Below are 22,359 nucleotides of genomic sequence, written 5' to 3' on the forward strand. Positions count from 1 at the left end.
AATACATGGACACAGGGAGGGGAACAGCACAAATTGGGGCCTGTCGGGGACAGGAGGAGGAAGAACATCAGGATAAATAGTTAATGCATGTTAGGCTTAATACCTAGGTGACAGGTTGATAGGTGCAGCAAATCACCATGGCACACATTTACCTATGTAACAACCCATACATCCTGCACATGTATCCCAGAATTTAAAATAAAATACAATAAAATTTAAAATAAATAAATAAAAGAAAAAAGGCTTTATCTACCTAAATATATTTTAATATATTCAAGTACCACAAGAGTCAACAGACACAATAAGTAATTCCTCAAGAAAAATAGACAGTGAAACAAAAAAAAATTATTAAATTTAAAAAAAACAGAAAGAATTTGAGAGGAAAAAAATATTGGAGATATCAAAGAAGAACCAACAAATTGATAATAGAAGTGCCTAAAGATAAAAACTAAAGCAAAGGAACAGATTACCATAGTAAAATGACTGGACTCTAATTTTTTAAAAAGGAAACCAATGTGCTGGCATCTAGGCAAAAAGAGCAAATGACTTATAAGGAAAAGAAAATCTAGTTATCATCAAACATTTCAACATTTTATTCCATAAGAATATAGAGTACATTTACAACTTTTTTATAAATCTGAAACTATCCTAAAATAAAAATGTGTTTAAATTTTTCTTTAATTTGTTTTGAATTTGAATTTAGAACATCACAGGAAATCAAGCTGTTTTATCTTTAAATAAATGTGTATGTGTGTATATGTGTGTGTGTGCATTTTTCTACCTCTGCCTACTGTAAAGACATAAATAATGACCCAATGGCCAATCTATCCCCAAGATTGTGGCCTTGAAGTATTACCTCCAATTAAAAAAAAATGAGGACTTCTTGGAGAAATGGTCTGCTTTGCTCTGCGGCAGGAAATATACACAATAAGCCTTACAAGGCCTTGTCATGCCAGACAGCAAGGAAGCTATCAAAGACTATGAGTTTCATGTCAAAGGACTCAGGAACCAACTTTGGCCAAACATGGGCATTTTGAGCTTCAATAAGGATAAACATTATAATGGACTGAAATCAATCAAATATGGTTCATAATTATATTAAGAAAAAAATAGTCATCTTCAGAGAGCCTATTGGCTTTCTTATATGAACTATACTACTAAGTATCTTAATAGTAGATGGAGGAGGAGTTTTTCTATATAAAATTATTTCAGTAAATAAGTGAAAATGACATAAAAGAATACCACCATCTTACAACTCTCCAATGAATTGCTGGATCTAGACATTGAACATCAATGACTGGTAATATAAGAGAAAAAAATGAAAAACAGACATTTTGAGCCTTCTGGTGAAAAAACACATACCAATAACAATCCAGTTAAAGGGATCAAATAGGTTTGATCAGACCTCTGGATACAGCTGCCAGTTTGTAGGAAATATACAAGATGGAGAAACACTGAATTTCACCACAAGAATGCAATCAGCAAAACCATGACTACGAAAATCTCCATATGTCAAATGGAGCAGGTTTTTCAAAAGATAAACTGCCAGAAGAATAAAGAGATGGAGGGGAATCTACAGTTTAAAAAAGATCTAAAAGACATTCAGATTTCTTTAAGGAGCAAAATTAAACTTTAGTGTCTAGGATGTACAACTGGAGTGATAAAACTGTAAGGACATGCAAGGAAATGGTTACCATAAAAGTCAAGATGATGGTTACTTTTGGAGGGATGGAGGAGGTCATCATTGGGACAGGCCCCATGAAAGGGCTTCCAGAGAAGCTGGCAGAATTCTGTTTTTTTACTTAGGTGGAGGTAGGTTAGAATGATGTTTGCTTTATAACAATCCTCTAAGCTATCATTTCTTTTGTGTTACGTTTTCTATATTTGTGTTTTGTTTATAATAAAACAATTGAAATTGAGCAAAGAAATGTTTTGCCATTAAAAATTATTTCAATCTTCAATTAATAAGGATGCTTGAAGAAAATATTAAAGGGCAGAAAAAATATCCACTATAATCAAAGAAATAATTGAAGAAATTTTTTCTTAATCTGAAGACACACTCAACAAAGCTATGGAAAGGATGTGTAGGCTGCTATACAGAAGTAATACCTACAGAAAGCAGTTTCTAGAAGGACTTTTGACTAAGAAGGCTGAGAGCTTAAGCCACTGCCAAGGAGTTGCTCAGGGCAACTTCAGCTTAAGCCAGGAGAGGCACTGTCTCCCGACAAAGAGGAGGTGATTGCCTGATGTAGTCCAAGTCACCCTGTGAGTCAGGGGAACATGAGTTCCTGTTTTAGCCCTGCAGTGCCTCCCTGTGACCTTGGGTGTGTCACCTGACCTCAGTCTGTCTTCAGCAGAATGGGGAGTAGGATGAAATGCTCTAGAGTCTCTTCCAGCTCTATCTTTGTATACTTTTATGATTCTAAAGCAGGGTCTCTCACAGTGTGATCTACCAGCTACCTTTGTTAGAATCATGGCCTGACAAACAAGCCAGATTCCTTGGCCTCATCCAGACCCACTAAGTCAGACTCTCTAGGTATGGTGCCCTGAAATCTGATTTTTGTTCAAGGACCCCATTTGTTTCTTGTAACCCTAGTTTAAGGGCCACTGTTCTAAGGTATTGTTTAGATCGAAGGAGGGGGATGATGGGGTTCAGGACATACCACCCTAAGATATGGCATCTTGGCAGTTGAGAAAATAGCAGTGGCAGGAAGGTCTCTCTGGCCTTCTCCTACCCTTCTCCCCTCATGCAGGCCATAAAAGAATTCTCTGCTCTTCTAAAAGTAGGTTATAAAAACCTCATTCCAGAGACATCTTCCCTATACCTGGAGGAAAGAAATAACACAGAGAGACACAGAGAAGCATCTGAACAAACAGGCCTTGCTAAGTTCCCCCATTTATTACCGGTGAATCACACCCTTCTGTCCTCCAATCATACTTCTGCACAACTTCATAAAAATATAGTCTCCTCTGTTTCTTTGGGTCTTTATTTCTGAAGGCTCCAGTGTCATATCAAATAAATGTGTATGCTTTTCTTTTGTTATTCTGCCTTTTATCATAAGGGTTTCAGCCATGAACCTACTGATGGATGAGGAAGGAAATCTCTTCTTACCTACAGAGAAAAGATCTCACATCTCTTCAACTCCCCTTTATGTCAAGCACCATAGCCATTTGATTATATAGTTTAGATTATTAGATTATATTATATCTCATTTAATCTTTAGAGCTACCTAGAGAAGAAGGTGGTGTCCCTGTCCTTAACCAATGAGGAGAGGGCAGCTCAGAGGGTTATGGTCACAAAGCCAGTAGAAGTGATGAAGGGCTGCTTCTCAAAAAGCTAGGAAGGGATGGAGGGAACTAAATTCACTGAGAAAATGTCTCAGGATTGGAAAGATCCTAGTTGGATGACCCTGTTCTGCCCTCAGCACAGATATATTCTGAAAAAAAAAAAAAAAAAACCTTTCCTTTGTTGAGTTGGAAACCATTTGAAGCTTCTGGTGCAGAGAAATAAATAGTCCAGAACAATATTAAAGCTAAGTAGCCCCAAGATGGAGAATAAGACATCCAGGAATAGCTTTGACTCCTGAAGGTGAAGGAGGAACTTATGACACAGCAACATATTGACACATTGATTTCTTTAAAAGTTGCTATAAAATATTATATTTAAGTATAGGGAGTACTTAATAGACTTCAAATGTCTTAATAAAGAAGAATGTTTATAAGTAAGGACCGAAGATGTCATGACTGGAAGCAGATCTCAAAGCAGACCATGCCTTATAGTACAGATCCTGTGTTTGAAGCCCTGTGGTCTGGGTCCAGCATATCTAATACATGGGAAGAGAAGATGTTAGTCTTCTTAAAGGTAGAATCTGCAAACAAAATGAGTGAAATTCTCGGCCAATGGCACAACTATGTGGGAGAGGAGCAGAAATTCCTTACTAATATCTGTTAGAATTTTCTAAAATAAATCAAAGGACTGGAAGGGGCTGCAGTATAGGTAGTGCTTGGCTCACTCAACAGGGAGAACAGAGCTCAGACAGCCTCTGGCTGCCAATGTCAGGGTGTGGGAAGTGGTTTACTCAGACAGCACAGCCACTAAGATCACAGAAGGGTTTGCAGCCTACCAGCCACAGCCACTGAGCTAGACACTACTGGGGAGGCATGTCTGCCCTCAGGAAGTTTATCAAGCCAGTAGGAGGCCAGTAACACACACAGAAAAGGTGACTAACAAGGAGAGACGGTGGAATGAGAACTACAGAGCAAGATGTACAGGAAGTGCTACAGAAGTACAGAGGAATGAGACACCCAAAAAGCCTAGGCTTCCAGGGAAGGAAGTTTCTAAGGAGAAGAAAGACTTCTAAGCCAGACTCCAAATGGGAGGAAGGTGAGCAGAGGCACAGAGTGAGCACACCACATGGCACAGTGGGAGCATGAGGAGTCAGCCAGTTTAGTTGGAGGAGAGTGTTCCTACAAGGGATGTAAGGTTGCAAAGAGCCAGATTGGGCATGGAGTATGGGGCTTGAATGACAAGATTAAAGAGCTTACAAGTTTTTTTATAGGCAATAGGAAGCTACTGAAAGATTAGAAATAACACAACCATTGTAAATCCCAGATCCATGTGTCCAGGCTTTATATGGAGTTGCAATAAAACACACACACACACACACACACACACAAACCAAACAGTCAAAATTAACCAAAGAGAAGAAAAATTCCAGTCTTTTACTTTCATCTCTGTAATACATAGCTCCCAGCAATTCTTCTTCAATCCATGTTGCTCCCCCGCCTCCTCCAAACACACTACTCCATAATCTTTTATTTGCTATATTGCCTAATCACCTCCTTCACTTCTTTTTCTCTTCTCTCTCTGCACTTTATCATAAAAATCGACTTGAATTTTCAGGCTTCCCCTTTCACTCTGTCACAAAAGTCCTGGAACCCTTCAGACAAATGAAAGCACTCCTAATTGGGGTTGGGAGAGTGGGGGAAGGGATGGGGTATAGGAAGCAAGAGTTGAGGTATAAAGACAACATTTTCCTAATCAAAATGAGGGAAGGGAATATTCTAGTGTAAATATATTTTATTCCATCACTGTAAGATGGGGTATGAGGAAAAAGTGTGGTCTTAAGAAATGTCTACAATTATTGATCTGACCAGAGATGCTGAATATTCCCCAAAATCTTGACTGTTATGATCCACACACAGAGAATCCTAGACATGTACATGCAAAAACCATGGTCAGGTAGATATGGGCATGACACAGTGTTTTGAAGACTGAAAGCCAATGGCAGGATGGACAGGTTCAGTGAGAGGAGGGCAAGCATGGGAGAATGGTGACCTGATAGATTGTGTGTCATCAAGGCTGGCACCAAAGATGGTGAATGATAGGCATCTTTGGATGCTAAATTTCTGTGATTTTTCTCAAGGTTAGTGAGTCACCAGTTAGCCATTTCCCAACACTTCAAGCTGCATGTCTAGGTCTTCTGAGAGGAATAAAAATTAAAGAGTTTTTTTTGTATTCTCATTAAAATTTATTTTATCTTAGGCATAATTTCAGACTTATAGAAAAGTTGCAAGAATAACTAGTTAGTTTGTAGAATATCCCAGATTTGGCTTTCTCTGGTGTTTCATTGTCATTAGATTCCAATTATGCCCTCTTGGAATCACATAGTGATGCCGTTGGGTTCTTCTCAATGTCTCGTATCAGGAGGCAGTGTATTTTTATTTGAAAATATATTAAATGGAGTGTTTGTTCAGAGAATGATTCTGCAGAAATTATGTTTAGATATAAAAAGCAGAACAAACAGCTCCTAAAGGAACCATAGTGAACAATGGAGTTATTTTCCAAGATGACACCAGAACATGGGGCTGTTTTCTTTTTTTTTCCTGTCTACAAAATGTGTTTATGTGTTTAGTCCTGAAGGCATGTAACCCAGTTAGCTTTTAAAACTTTAAAAATCACGTATTATAAGGAACATAATTCTGTATTAGTCTCTCTTCATAATATACCCATAAAATGGAATACCATGTAGCCATTAAAATGAAAATGTCTAATCATATAAACGGATATGAAAAGATATACAGAATAAGTTTTTAAAAGTCTTGAGATCTTGAGAAAGAGAAAGATCTGGAAAGATACATACCTAGCAGTGGTTATTTCTGGGATGTGATACTACGGGCAAATTTCACTGTCATTTGTCTTTATTTCTTAATAATTAGAATTTTGATACGTATGATTGCTTATGGTCAACACAAGCAATCAAAATGCTTCCATTTTGAAAAACGAAATTTGTTATGAGTCTTGGCAGCTGAGCAGCATCTCCTCAGAGGCAACCTTTCTCATACACCCCTTCTTCTTCTCTCTCCTACCAGATGCCCTCACTGTCTACATCTTGACAAGAAAGCGAACTCCCTCCGCTTTCCTGCCTTGCGCTTCACGGTTTCTCTGCACTACTCTCAACACTGCCTGCTGCCCTCCTCTCAAAGGAAGGAGCTTTCTTCCCCCTTCCCAGGTGCCTCTGCTCTGGTGTCTCTATCTCCATCTTACCCGTGATGTTGTACCCTGCAGGAAGGCTCAAGAACCCTTCCCCATTCCCTCACATCCAGCCAAACTTCCTGGAGACGTGTCTACCTTGTTGCCTCCATCGCCTCACTAAGCCTTCAGGTTGACGTCCATTCCCTACCCCAGAACACTATGCTCTTAAACCCAGGTCAAATCCAATGTGCTCTTAAATCCAGGTCAAACCCTTTCATTTTCTAGAAGATTCCTCTACAGGATCTGCTGTCTTCAACAGCCTTCTTGAAACATCTGCCCTGGTCTCCAGGATACGCTACAGCCTCAGCCTCTTTCTCCTCTCTGACTGCTCGTCTCCAGTGGGTTATTCCAGCAGACCCCATCCTGGGCCTCCTGCTCTCCTCTTGTACATCCTTTCCCTGGATGATCTCACCTACATCAGAGACTTCTCTGCAAACCTCCAAGGACCTGCCTTCAGCTGTTAGTATCCAGCCTTTTCTATCATACAAGATGTACAATACTGGTATTTCCATTGCTTCAGCCACTGAACTGCTAAGTCCAAGTGATTCTACCACTGAAACAACTCTTCTTTTTCCAGTTTTATTGAGGTATAATTGATAAATTAAAATTTTATGTATTTACAGTCTAGTCCCTCTTCCCCCAGCCCACTGCCATTGCCCTGGTTCAGGCCATCACTTGCTTAGATTATGACAGAGCCAGCTTCTGGGTCCAGTTACTTGTCTTTATAAACTACTTTAAAGTTGTCACTGAAATTCCCTTCCTGAAACATAGGTCTGATCATGTCATTCCTCTGCTCAAAACCAACGTGAAGATTTCCCATAGGGCTCTTGTGCTATGGAGATGCTAATAGTAAATAGGGCAGCATTTTTAAAAAGTCAATACCCACAGAAGTTTAACTTCTTTTTTTTTTGAAATGGAGTCTCGCTCTGTTGCTCAGGCTGGAATGCAGTGACGCCATCTCGGCTCACTGCAACCTCCACCTCCCGGGTTCTACCTCAACCTCCCGAGTAGCTGGGATTACAGGCATATGCCACCAGGCCCAGCTCATTTTTGTATTTTTAGTAGAGATAGGTCTCACTATGTTGGCCAAGTTGGTCTGGAACTCCTGAACTCAAATGATCCATCCCACTCAGCCTCCCAAAGGGCTGGGATTACAGGCGAGAGCCACTGCATCCAGCCCAGAAGTTTAACTTTTTAATAAACACTGGGTTAAACAAAGCCCAACAAGTTTCTTTATTGCAGAACTTATCAGACTCCTTCATATGCTAATGGCCCTTTGAATTTCCAAGAAATAGTTCATTAATGTATTATTTCTCAAATTTATTTGACTTCAGAATTCTTTCAATTTACGTAGAATATTTGTTCTTTAGGAAAGATCCTAAAGGAGATAGGGCCATAAAATGGAAGGAGCCTGGGTTCCCAACTCACTTTTTGGTTCTGACCCTCCCAGAGAGCAGCCCTAAGAGAAACACCTGTGACAGGCTAGTGCATGGGTGAAAAATAAACGTTTATTGTGTTCAGCCCCTTAAACATCAGGGTTGTTTGTTATAGCAGTTAGCCTACGCTGTCCAATACAGAATGCATGCAGGTATTTAAGTTATTTGCCAAAGAATAGATTATCTTTTTTGGCCTGCAGAGTTTTTGTCACAAACAATAATAGGTCACAAGAATTGTAGCCTTACTAAGGCACTGTGATAAACCTTTGCAAACAGCATCTCCTTTAATTCTCTTGACCGCCCAGTAGGATAAGTACAATCATTGTCCCATCTGACAGATGAAGAAGCTAAAGCTCACAGAGGTTGAGAATTTTAGATGGGAAGCCTAGGATATGCATGTAGGTCACTTGACTTTGGGTTCTTGATCTTAATCACATCAAGGTCCTACCTCCTAGGCCCAGGTTATGAGGTCAGAAAAGCTGGGTTCCAGGTCTGATTTAGTTAGTTACCTAGATTAACCAAATAGCTACACAACTTATTTCCAGTCTTTTTATTTAGACCGGTAGCTCCCAATCAGGGTTGATTTTGTTTCCCCAGGAGACATTTGGCAATATATGGAGATATTTTTGGTTGTCATAACTGGGGAGGTGCTACTGGTATCTAGTTGGTAGAGGCCAAAGATGCCACCAAAACATCATACAATGCAAAGGGCAGCTCCCAACAACAAAGAACCACCCACCTCAAAATGTCACAGTGCCAAGGTGGAGAAATTTTATGTTTTATAGACAGAGCACAAATGTCCAAATAAACCCACACTCTTGTTTGGATTAAGAAGCTTATTTTAAAACCCTGCTTCAGGCTTTAATTCTGAAAAGGGTAAGAAAGGTCACAGCCAACAAGTAGCTTTTGGTGCTCAGAGATGTGAGCCTTGGCCATTTTTGGAAGGAATCCAACCCAAAGAAGACTTTGCCACATATAAACAATTCGGTTTGGCAGGACCTCAGGAACAATATATGATGACAGAATAGAAATTCCTCTTGAAAGAATGCCAAACCTTTTTGGTTTCCTAGTAACGTAATTTTCCTGAGATTTCTTTCATATTTGAATTTCAGCATCCCTACACCTATTTTAAATCAAGGCAACAAAAGACAGTTTTTATAAAAAGACGACATAATAGAATCAGCTTCTTGGAGAGAGAAAAAAACCTAAAGGCCATCCAGTCCTTCTCCTTGCCCACCCCTTCTGGCATGTGGCACCCCTGTTTCAACATCATATGATGCAGGGCAGGGATGTCACCATCGCAAGGATCCTGTTTCTTTTCCAAAATGGTCTGTTCGAAACTTTTTTCTTTCAGGGCCAGAAACCTGCTTCTCTGAACTCTGTTTGCTGCCCCTCATTCGGTGCACTCAGGGAGAGTTGGGGAAGAAGGGATGAGGAGATGGGTTTGAGGGTGGGAAAGCGTTCTTCCATGAAAGCTTACTGGGTCCCAGTCACTGTGCACTTCATTTCTAATCCTCCAGCATCTCTCATAGCAACTTCAGGTAGTGATTGTCCTCAGCTTCCCTGCCCCTGAGTTTTTTCTCTTTTCCAGATGAAACATTATGAGATTTCACATGGAAACATCCCTTTGGCACCCCGCTCATTCCTTCACTCATTTATTCAGCACATAACTACCGGGCACCTATGATGTGCCAGTCTTGTGTCAGATACTCGGGATACAACATTGGGCTAAGCAAAATGGCTTGTCTGGAAAGCAGGGCTGGCAATACAGTCAGCAAGGGAAGTCCTCAACTTAGGGTCTATTATTATCTGCAGCAAAAAATTTCCATGCCAGCACCCTATGGGATAGTGTAGGGCATCAGGAACATATCCCAGAGGGAGTGATGTCTAGCTGGAAGGGTAAGCAGAGATCCAAACGGTTTTACCAGGTGATGGGGCATGTAGAGTGTTACAGGCAGAGGGAACAGTTTGTGCAAACACCACAGGGGCACCCAGGGCACTGAAGACAAGTTGGCATGGCCTATCCAAGGGAGATCGGACCAATGCTGAAGAGATGGGCCCAGACTGGTAGGCCCTGCAGATCGTGTAATGGATTGGGTTTTTAGCTGAAGGGTCAGAAGGACCAATGAAGCTGAGAAACAATAGGATTGGATTCAACTTACAGAAAGTCATTCCTGGAAGCTGTGTGGAGAATGGATCAGAAGAAGCAGGAAAGCAGGGACTCTGCATGGGAGGCTGTACAGTCACCCTGCCTCCCTCAGGGGACATAGTGGCATCAGGGACTGAGAGAAGGAACAGTGGTGGTAGAGTGGTTACGGGTCTTTAACCACTTCCCATAATCTCCACCAAAGCACCTTCAAAAGTCACCTCAATAAACAGAAAGTCAAATTCAAAGCAGTGCTTAGTTATGTTGCTGCAGCTAGGAAATGAGCCCCCAGCCTTGCACCCCTCCCACCAGCAGATATTCCTTAAACACCCCCATGTTGAAAGTTGGTATCCAGCCTGAAGAAATAGAGGTATTTTAGAGTAGACATGATTTGGATGTGAAACACACACACAGACACATACAAACACATGGGGCCGGGCGGCGGAGGGGGGAAGACAGACACGGAAAGAAAGATGACTGGTCCAGGATTGAACAGTGAGTGGGTGTTAGAGAGGGAGTGTTTTCTGGTAAGGAGGAAGGATTCACTGAGGCCAGGTGGAGTTAGGTAGCCAAAGGGCAGAGAGAGAAATTTGGAGCCCTGAGAGAATCTGGGTATGAGGAGAAGTCAAAGGACAAAAGGGTGAGCCTGGAAACTGAATGAACTGTCCTGAGATACTCCTGAAATCTTCAGGGATCTCCATAAAACTCACAAAACACTTGCCACAATGTGTGCCCATGGAAACTGGAGTGTGGTTGAGCTCTTACACATCAAGGGGATGTATAAGAAAATGGCGGCCAGGTGCAGTGGCTAACGCCTGTAATCCCAGCACTTTGGGGGCCGAGGCAGGTGGAACACGAGGTCAGGAGTTCAAGACCAGCCTGGCCAACATGGTAAGACCTCCGTCTCTACTAAAGATACAAAAAATTAGCTGGGCATGGTGGTGCGCATCTGTAATCCCAGCAACTCAGGAGACTGAGGTGGGAAAATCTCTTAAACATGGGAGAATCTCTTAAATCTGTGAGGCAGAGGTTGCAGTGAGCCGAAATCGTGCCATTGCACTCCAGCCTGGGCAATAGGGCGAGACTCTGTCTCAAAAAAAGAGAAAAGAAAAGACATTGTCTTTATTTACTTTTTGTTTTGTTTTTAAAGACATAGCAAGAAGAGGCCTTATATTCTGCCTGACAGTACAGGGTTTGGGGTACTTGCCTTGCACCTGCTCTGCACTGCCTCCCCTCCCTGCAAATCCAGCTATTAACTCCTTAAGACTGGAAGGATCTTACTTTTTCCTGTGTCCTCAGCAAGCCTAAGACCATAGCTGACAGGTAATAGTTGCTCAGTGAGAACTTGCAGATCTGAGAGGAACTGTGAGGGAAGACAGCAGTGTGGCCTTATCCAGGTAACCAGGACTCAGGATCGAGCTCCTCAGTGAGTCCTCTACCAGGGCTTAGTCCAGGCCTTCAAGGCACTTGGACTGGGGAATCAGGAGTAACTCCTCCTGTTACCCAACCTCTCTGACTTCCTCATTACCACCTTTTCCATGCCTCCACCCAACCACCCCGGCCTCCAGCTGTTCCTCAGCCCCACCAAGCCTGCTCCCACTCAGGTACTCTGCCCCAGCCACTCCCTGTTCTGGCATGCTGGTCCCAGTAACTCATCCACTGCTTACAACTCTCTGCCCTATCATCACCTCAGCCAAGAGAACCTCTCTGTCTGCCAATATAATATCATACACATCTTTCACCATCCCTTTCACTCTCTAGCCCCCCCACTCCCCATTGTCTCCATATAACTTGCCACCATATGACCCACATTACTGGTGAACTTGTTATTCTCTACCTTCTACACTATAATGTATGCTCCATGAAGGCAGGGACTTTGTTCACTCCAGTATGCCCAAAGTCTGGCCAAAATACCTGGTCCCTGAGCATGGACCTGCCCAATAACTATTTGCTGACTTAATAATGAGTGAGTGAGCTGCCAAACCCCATCTGCTGGCATATGAAGGACACTAACATCCTGAGCTGGTACAGAACTGGCCAGGACCAAACCAGGACGTTATGAAGGTCACAGGTACTAGTTGCTAGTGGGTTTGGAACTGGGGAGGAGAGGGCTGAGTTTACAGAATGCAGTAGCCTACCTTGACTCCCATCTACCTGCTTCAACTATCAATCCAGGGAAAATTGTATTAGGAAACTTTTGAACACTGAAAAATTTATCTTGATTCAGTGGTGTGAACCACAGATGATAGAACTTCAGGCACCATGGCCAGCAGAGAGAAGGTGTCCAACTGTTTGGCTCACCCAAATCACCCCTTGTGTTACTTCATACCTACTGATAACTCCAATAGTAATCAAAAGATTGTTTACGCAGACAAGACATTAGAGAAATTTGAGAATTTAAGTCATAGTTTCAGCAGTATTACCCAAATAAACAGCAGCTTGTGGTTAGGTCTTGGATGGAGTTTTTGCCCACAGGTCAGGGTTTCTCCTTTCTGGTGCTTAAAATCACTGCCTTGCCAAGAAGGCAGCAAGCAGGGTATCATTACAGTGAACAGTTCATGACACAAAATGCAAGAATGTCCAAGCCCCACCCAGAAGCCCTTGGTCACGATGCTTCCCTGATCTGCTCATGACTCGATCCATTGTGAGGAATTATTTTGGTGCTAACAACACATTTCCCAGTTCCCTTCCATATGTAGGGAGAAATGGCATGCCTCTGTGTGTCAGTGTCCAGAAACAAGCAGACTCTCAGAGTTGGGAATAACAGAAGCCTCACCCACAGTCTAGCCGACATCTGAGAGGTCTCCAGGGAACCTCACTGAAGAAGCAGTGTTATTTTCCAGAGGAGGTCGGGGCATAGCGGTGATAATATGGAAAAGGAGAAAGAAAATGAAACATCCGGTTCTGAAAGCATGAGCTCAGAAAGCTGTAGCTGTATAAGAGGTTGTCCCTTGCAGGAATGTCACTATTCCTTCTTGTGACTCTGTCTTCCCTGCCAGGGCACTGAATTTCTCCTGGGCCACAACTAGTTACAATGAAACCCCACCCCCAAGAAAGAATCACATCTGCATGGTGTTCACATGAACAGGATCTGATCTATGCCTTCAGCAAAATAACATAACTGCATGTCCATGGAGCTGTTTTATAGGGATTAAATAAAATTGTGTACATAAAGGACCTAGAAAAATCTTTGCTTGGGAGTCAGTGTGTGCTCAAAAATATTATTTTTTCTAAGGATCTTGTTGCTTTGCTTAGTACACGATATTATGTTACTTGTAGTGATTATTATTTCTTTTAACATTTGGCTTAGACTACCCCATATAGCTTCTTGCATTTTTGTCTTAGCATAAAGTATGTTTAGTTTTTAGTTGTAATAAAGTTATGTGTTGGAACTAGTTCAGTCTAATAATAATCTCAAACATTAGAGTTTGAGGGATATTTGTTCCCTTCATTAATCCACTTACCTCATGTTGTTCCAGAAGTATTTTGAGGGGCCCACAAAAATAAATACAGCAGAATATAAAGAGATAAGATTAATTATTACAAGTTGGTTCCAAAATTGGTCCCAAGAATCAGAGAAGCCAACGCAAAGAGGGAAAACAGCAAATGATAAGATTCACAGTGTTTGCAAGACACCAGTACCTTCAAGAAAGCACAATTTTTCTTGCACTAAGCCCTAAGTGAACTCTATTCCATCTTCAACAGTATCTCTACAGAATAGCTGCCTCTAATCCTGCCTGCTGGTACAAAACAGGGTACCACACCCAAGAGCAGCTGAAGACAAGATCTAAGGAAGGTAGGTTTCTGCTGGACTTTTGTGATTCAGAGGTGGGATCTTCTTGCAAGAGGAATCAGTGAGACGTACACTTGTTCCAATTACTATAGGTGCATAACAAATTACCCCAAAACCTAGTGGCTTAAAATTATTATTTTAGTTTGCTTACAATTTTGAGCAAGAGGAAGGTGGACAGGGCACAACAAGAATAGCTTGCTCTGCTCCATGATATTTGGTGTTCACATAGGGGTGATGTGAAAGTCGGAATCTGGAAGCATCTTTACTTACACAGCTGATGGCTAGTGCTGGCTATTGGCTCAGACAGGGGCACTCACACATGGCTTTTCCATAGGGTCAGGGCTGCCTCACTGCATGGAGGCTGAGAGTATTCAGAATTCTTCTGCCTACTAAGTGCTAAGCACTCCAAAGATGAATGTCCCAGATACCCAGACAAAAGCTAGATAGTCTTTTCTGGCCTAGCCTCAGAAATTATCCAAAGTCCCTTTCACTGAATTTGGTTGGTTACAAAGCAAGTCACAAGCCCACCCAGATTAAAGAAAGAGGACAAAGACCCCACTTCTTGGTAAAAGGCATGCCATCACATCATAAATAAGCATATGGATGAGAGATATGGTTCTCACCATCTTTGGAAAACACAATTTTCTATACATCCTCTATGCAATCACCTATACATACTATATCTTGCAATAAACCCTTTGATAAGAATTGAGCAGACCCTTGGTCCTTAAAGGGTATGTTTTTGGTGTCAAACATTAGATGAATAGGTCTTGGCTTGGTCTAAATAGGTATACAGCACATTTAAGTCACTGTGACCATAAACTAAAAGGCTCAACAGAATCTAGGTCCTCAAATAAATTAATGTGCTCAGGCTTCTACCACAAAATACCACAGGCTAGGTAGCTTAAACAACAGAAATTAGTTTTCTCACCATTCTGGAGCATGGAAGTTTAAGATCAGGATGCCAGTACGATTGGTTTCTGGTGAGACTTCACCCTTGGGTAGCAGATGGGCACCTTCTGGCTATATACTCAGCTGACCTTTCTTGTGAGGAGAGAGAGAGAGAGAGTGAGTTATTGCGTCTCTTTTTATAAAGGTATTAATCCCATTATAAGGGCCACACCCTCATGACTTCATCTAACCCTAATTACCTCCCAAAGGCCTGCTGCTCAAATACTGTCACATAGGGGCCAAGCCTCTACATGTACATTTGGAATGGACACAAACATTCAGGCATAACACCATGGTTACAGACATGTCAGTATTCAGTGAAAAAATGGCATCAATTCTTGACTATTTCTAAATATCTGGAGTCTTTAATCAAGTGGACAATTTACCCAAACACATGAATTTTTCACTTTCTTTCAACTTAGTCTTATAGCTAAAATTCAAGCCAGAGACTATGACATAGATATAAATAGATCCAGAGCATCATTATATATAATTTGGAAAGGGTGTCACTGGCATACATCTGTAAGCAGTTCAGGAACACTTTCAAGCTGTGTTTACATGATATAAACATCTGGATGAAAACTGAAAAAAAAAAATAATCAATTTGGATTGGAAACAAAGCAGAAGTACAAATCTCAGTGTACTGCACTGGCCCTTGGAATACTGAATGCAGAACCAATCCCCTTACCCCAGGAATGAGATAATGGTGCACAAGAAGGAAGACTGAAATTGCCAAGAAGGAAAGGGGGCTTTTGTGGGAAGGCAGACTTAAAAAAAAAAAAAAAAAAGAAAAAAAAAAGCAAAAAAACCCAAAACAAAACAAAACAAAAAACCCAAAAACCTAGTTCCATTTTTCAAACAGGATATGAGAAGGGATAACATCAAAGACTGAAAAACATAAAGAATGTGAATCTTAAATCACCAAACTGCTAGAACCGGGAGCTTTGAGGCTTAAAGGCAATGATTTTAATTCAACTAAAAATCCAATAAATCCTGGTCATCAGGGAAAGGAGCATTCAGGAAACTCAAAATTCTAGATAGCCAACAAATCATTTCTTTAAGCATCACAACCTGTGTTCACTTTTCAAGTAGAGCCTATTCTCAAATATCGAACTTATTCCCATGGCCTCTTAAATAAGAGAATACACATCACTCAGATAACTACACTCCAGCCCTCAGGCATAGTTTCTGTGTAAAGAAACTATGCCACTATCCTTGTGTCCCAGTGGTCCTTGTTAAAGGACCCCAGGACCCCAAAATATGTTAGTTGTTGTGTATATTTTTTCAGAGCTCTCCTATTTTCTCTTTCCATCATTTGCTGGCTTTTTGTTCTTGCAGTATGCCTTACCATAAGCTCCCCCAGAAGCCAACCCTGAATTAAGGACTTGAGAGCCAGTTGTTTGGGAAGTGATCCCAGAAAACACTAGGAAGCCCATCCAGGTACATTCCTGAGAGGCTATTTATTTAACCACTATGAACAGCTGGGCTTCAGTCCTGCCGGAACTTCTATAAAACTGTGCAGAACTGTCCCACACAAGGAGCAGGAACCTGGATTTCATCCCCAAATCTTGTCCATCGTTCTCTAAGAACCACTCTCCTTAACTCCCAGGCGCTATTAAAAGCCTGCAGGTGTTTGCAGTAGGAAGCCGTCAGGTGAGTAAAGAGTTAGTAAAGTGGGTGTGAATAGGGGCACCTGCTCTACCCTGCCCTTCCATTCCCATACCTGATAGAATTTGGAGTAAAGAAAGAAAACTAGACTATGAGTGAGAGCCTGCAGGACTCTTCTGAGTAAAAGACACCTTTTCTAATAGCTTAGGGGTCTTCACTTTCTGATTTCTCCCTGGTTCTTGGTTACATATTTTAAAGGTGCTATAATGCAACTGGTAGTTAAAATTTTTTTTTTGGTCATTCAAAAAGTCCAATCTAATTAATTTTTGAAGCAAAGTAAGAGTCCACTAAATGGCAGGTTGTGTTAGCTAAACTCCCTAGAGATAAAAACTGACTTGCTAGTATTACCTCAAGTAACAGGAAATGACCAGACCTCAAAAAGAGTCAGTGTGAAGATTAAGGCTACTGTCCCAAGCAGGACACCTGAGTGCAAATGGGGAAACTGTGGCAGAACCCAAGCACACTGGTTTTCACACTCTGTGAGGTAGAGCCAAAGGGGAAACTGCGGGTCAATGGATAGGCAGGGGCCCAAGGCACAAGGGATGCCACGTAACAAACAAGACCCATCCTTTTTCTTTGGAGGGGAAAGGCCTTTTATATTTGGTCAGGACTGGCTCAGGAACTGGCAGAGAAGGGAGTGTAGGGGAGGGGAGGCATGTGCAAAGTGGCGAGCTGAGGGTGCACAGAGCTGGCATCTGAAGAGAGCCAGCACAGGCAGCCCATCTCTTATTTAATGCCCCACATCAAAATTCATGAACAGCCAGAACAAAAATCCAGGTGTCTTCACTCCAACACAGCAGAAATTACTCAACATTGATTCATCCAGAGGCAAAGCTAAGAGGATGTGGGTTCCAGGAACACAAGGGCACACTGGCCAGAATGTCACATGAGGATAATTCAGAGAGAAGGGCCCAAGGCCAGGTCAGAGAGCCAAAACCTCCAGCCATAACAGCAAAGCATCCACTGGCAGGGAGGAGACAGCCTTAAGCTGAGGGAAGGAGGGGCCAGGAGTGCACACACCAGGGAAGAGTCTGCAGCAGACAGAGAGCCAAAGGAAAGACATGCAGGAGCAGGGCAGAGAGCAGAAACAGACTGACATGGCACAGATGCAGGATGTGGCTGGGCTATGACAAACCTCTTGCTGTGTGGACTCTGGGTAGTTCTTTATTTTGGTGTATACTCAGGACTCTCCTGGGAGTGGGGAGCATAGAAGGATAGTAAAGAGGCCAGCTCTATGATGGCTGAGAAAGCTCAAACTCTAGCTTGGGTGTAGCTGGATTTGGACAAGGCTGGATAAGGGGAGACAGCCAGGAGAGTGCTATTGCAGCAATCGAGACACTGGAAAGGGCTGGGAGGCAGGAGCCATGGAGATGGAAGGGAAAGAATAAAATTAAGAGACTTGTGGTAGAAATAGCATCAGGTGTTGATAGGACTTTGGATGGCAGCATGGAAGCAAGGAAGACGGAAATAAGGGCACTTATTTGGAGACTATGAGACTGGGGAACTGGGAGGCTGTTGGCACCTTCAGTGCAATGGAGATGTAACTGTTGGAAAGATGTGATTGAGCTGAGAATGGTTGCACTGCCCTCACACTCCGTTCTATCAGAAGAGAGTATGTTGGGATGTGATTCCTGGTTTCAGAGGCTCTCCTCTTTCCTGCCAGTAACTCCTCATTCCTCTTAACTCTTGCAGCAATATCACCTATACTAAGAAAGAAGGCACATGTCCCACATGCTTGTTTCCTGGGACAGAACCCAAATATTTGATCCTTGGACTTACAAATTTCGTCAAGAGAAGTTAAAGTATGAGTTACAAGAATGTGGAGGATGAACCAAGTTCCTGGGTTTTCAACAACTATGTGACTGAGACAAAATGCACATTAGAAGAAAGTAACATGGAATTTGGAAGGATAGAAGACAACAGTTAAGCTAACTGGAAAAATGGTGTCAATGTGTCTTTTAAAGGAGGACCAGTCCACTTGAACGAGGTCACTGTGACTCAAACATTATACTGTAATGATGTTATCCTGAAAGAGCTTCAATAAATCTAACCACTCATGAATGTCTAGATAACACAAATTTGGCAAGATCCAAAAACCAGCTAAGATTGATAGCGACAGCCAAAGGAGAAAGTTGTTGAAACATTGGAAACTCTCATGGGATGATGTCTGTTAATGGTTTGAAATAAAATTAATTTGATATCCTTGGCTATTGAAGGAATTCCCATCTCTGCAATAGCGGTTGAAGTGTTAAGATGCCCACAGCCACAGTCAAGAGGCCAGGGAAGTAATGGAGAGAGGCCCAGGTGTCCTACTAAGGGATGACATTAACTTATGTCTTTCCTCAGAGAATGAGCAAAGGCTTACGGCAACTAGGCCTGGAAAATTACTCTCTTAGAAGTGATGATAGCTTTGATCAGGCAGATTGCTTTGAACACAGAAGGGAGGGATCAGTTTAAGGACAATGCCAAGGGAAAACTTGGTGGAAAAGAACATGTTGGCTAGATAGAAGAGAGGAATGGAAAGAAAACCCAGAAAAGAATAAAAGGGAAGGGAAAGGGAGGGAGATGGAGGAAAGGGGGTGGGGGAAGAGGAGGGGAGGAGAGGGGAGAGAGTCTTTGATGAGATGAAGAATTGAGAAGGCCTTGGTCAAGTCTTGCTTTTGTTAATTCCATTCCAGATGAATATGGGCTACAAGAACACTGGATAGTACAGGATAAAAGGAGAGGAAAAATCAGTTTTGAGGAGAGAGGTTTGGGAAGTGAGGGTAGAAGCAAAATGAAAACTGAATGTAGTAAAGCAAGCAGCAGGAAGTCACTGCCTTCCTGAGCTGGGGTAGAAAGGCCATAAAGGCGCATGGTAATACGATGGGAAATCCCGAAATAGGGACAGAGATACGGGTTCTAGTCTCAGTTTTTCCTCACTCTGGGCAAACCAGTCCATCTTTCTAGATTTATTTCTTCATATCTAAAGTGATAGGGTTAGACTAGGTGAACTTAAACATTCCTTCCCCCTTATACAGCCCTCAACTGGACATAGATGTTATGAAATCCGAGACTTACATAAATGGAACCATCCAGATTGGAACATGTATTTAGCTTTTCTAAGTAGAAAATGCTTTGAAGAGAGGAATAAAAGGTTCCACTCAATACTTGGCGAGCAATATTTGTTCTGTAAAATAATTAGTGAGTAAGCATTATTGAACTGGATTGTCACATAATCATGAGAGGATTAAAAGAAAAAACAAATTTAGGAGACTCAATTTTCCCTTCCATAGATCAGAAGGATGATTAAAATAAACCATGGGAGAATAATTTTAAAGACATGCGCAGGAAGAGAGTCAGTGTCAGATGAAAAGCATGCTTGTCTGGGGATCAGGAGCCTTGAGTTCTAGTCCCAGCTCTGCCACTCCCAGGACTTGAACACATCATTTCCTTTCCATGCCTCCATTTCCAAATGAATCCTAAAAGTCTTGGACTCCAGCCTCCTACAATACCCCTGCCCATGATCATCCAGTTGTATAATAATTAAAAAACATTTTCTTATTCCTGTACCATTGGTACATATCTGTACCAATGAGGTCTAACTAGGAAAGTATTTTACATATTTTCAAAGGAGACCGTGTAATGCAGGGAACTGGCTACACAGGTTTGAGAAGCCAAACAGAGGGTAGTGAGGTAACTTAGACATTAGCAGTAGCAGAAAGTCACTGCCACCCTGGGCTAGAGGACAAAAGGGAGGAGGTGTTGTTACTGAACCCTAGAGGCTGGGGTCACCTCGTGAAAGCTGGAACCACAGTGGGTCCATTAGGTGGAAGCCAGAGCCACAGAGGAGACACAGCCGTTGTCAAAGGTGCCAAGATTGAAGGATAGAGGACAGGGGAGACTATTCCTGCCCTGATCTGCCCATTTTCTGCCATTGCCTCCCATTGGCTGTATCCAGCTAGAAACCATCTAGTATATAGGCCTGGCAAATGCAGCCTGCAGGGGTCAGCCCCTTTTCCACACAGAGGATGGAAAGGGCAAGGACAGGGAGTCCAGAACTGGCACAAGATCCAAATTCTCCCTTTTTATAACTTTTATCCCTTAGTCCCACATCAGCCTAGAATCTAAGTCTTTGCACATTTAAGGACATTCATCCAGTCATGCCTTGGCTGTTTTTTTGTTTTTTTCCTGAAAACCATACAGACTCTAGTTGCTGCTGAAGCCTCATGGGTCTTGATTCCATCTTCTCCCCAGTGGGAATAATACTGACCTTTTCTATGTCACAGAGCTGTGAAAGGATCCAGGAAAATGGGAAGACACTAGGAAGAGCTCAACAGTCACTTAGGGTACCCACATACAAGCTGTGCAGATGCTTGTAAGAACAGCTCTCATACAGCAGTGGCATCACATCCCGTAGCCAAAATGAATGTCACAAGTGAGATCAGACACCATATGTGATCAGGGAGGCTCCCAGTGGGGCTGAACCTAACATCCTGGTGCTGCTGTTTAAAGAGCTTATAAATAACCCCATAGGGTTGGGCTAGGGTACAACAGAGGTTGGGCCCACGGAGTTTTCTTCTCTCTCCCTCTTGCTTTTCTCCCTTTCTCTTTCTCAATTTCCCTGTCCCTCTGGATCAGTGCTTTTGAGTCACTGTAACTGCATTAACCACCCAGGAAGCTACCCTGCCGGCAGCTCAGGAAGCAGAAGCTAAGAATCCAGGAAAACAGCTGAATGCCCAAGTTGCCAGCCTCATCCACCCTCTGCCTCCTACAAGGTGTCTGGACTTGGATGGGGCTGAGCAGAGGACACATTGCCCACAAAGAAAGTGTGGAAGGAGACTTTGCGCTCTTCTCCTAAACCTATAGAAATCCCTTCTGGGCTCAGCTGATGCTGGGCAAATCCAAGAATGAACTCAAATAACCCACCCTCTGCCTAGTGGAGATTAGTCCCATGACAATTCTTGATAATCTTAAAGTCTTGGGATATATACAGCAATTATTTTGTTAGCTGCAATTTTCTGTCTTGTTTCTCTCCCCCAAGGTAAACCAAGGAGGAGGCTGAAAGTTCACAGACATTGATAAACGATGTGTGCAAAGATTTAGACAAGAGGATATTGACTGATGCTATTATAGCAGAAAATTGGAAACAACCTAAATGTTCAACAATAGAGGATTGTTTAAATACGTATGATGTACTCATCCAGTATAATATTGTACAGCTATTAAAATCATGTTATCAAAGGATAAAATTATTTTCACATCATTAGAAGGAAAAAGCAATTTACAAAAGCAGAATACTGTACACACACACAGAAGGAAACTTTTCAAAACCAATTGCAATCATGGTTAAATCTTAAAATTATGATTAATTTATGTTCTTTTTTGTTTATATGTATTTTCCAATTTTTCTACAGTGATGTGCACTGCTTCTGAAATAAGAGAAGGAATAATAAAAGCTTATTTTTACAGGCAAGAAAGAAATAGGAAAGGCTCCCTTTTTCAAGGCTGTCTTCTAGCACCTTGTTCTGTTAAACAGATAACAAACTAGCTGGGACCCTGCTCTGCAGCTTACTTACTGTCCCATGGAGGCTCCCTCAGCTCTGGGCAGAGGCTTCCTTGGGACCAGCGTCTACCTTGAGACAAATTATTAAAAATAGGGCCAACCTCTCACTTCGAAGAACCAAAGGCCACTTCAGCCTAGAGAAAACAGCTGTTCTAGAGCTGGTGAGTTTTCAAAGCAGAGCAGCAGCCCTAGCATGTGAAATGTATCTCCCTTCCTCCTCCCACTGCTGAAGGTTTGCAGACAGCTCCCTTTCCATTCCGCAAGAGGAGACAGGCAGATGAGTCA

General features: G+C 42.1%; 1 long non-coding RNA gene across 3 annotated transcripts in view; it reads right to left on the bottom strand.

Moving 5' to 3' along the window:
* LOC116564388 overlaps positions 1-14,972 on the bottom strand; it is a 168,690-nt gene extending 153,718 nt beyond the window's left edge. For 2 of the 3 annotated variants that reach the window (XR_004274873.1, XR_004274871.1), the window contains exon 1: positions 14,842-14,972. This is a non-coding gene — a long non-coding RNA (uncharacterized LOC116564388). Of the gene's footprint in view, positions 1-13,581; positions 13,614-14,841 lie in introns of those variants that run through there. The other variant, XR_004274872.1, reaches the window with a different exon arrangement.
* Positions 14,973-22,359: the final 7,387 nt, after the last annotated feature.

This window comes from Sapajus apella, unplaced genomic scaffold, assembly GCF_009761245.1.
Source record: "Sapajus apella isolate SASKATOON/1434 unplaced genomic scaffold, GSC_monkey_1.0 scaffold37, whole genome shotgun sequence".
Taxonomy (NCBI): domain Eukaryota; kingdom Metazoa; phylum Chordata; class Mammalia; order Primates; family Cebidae; genus Sapajus; species Sapajus apella.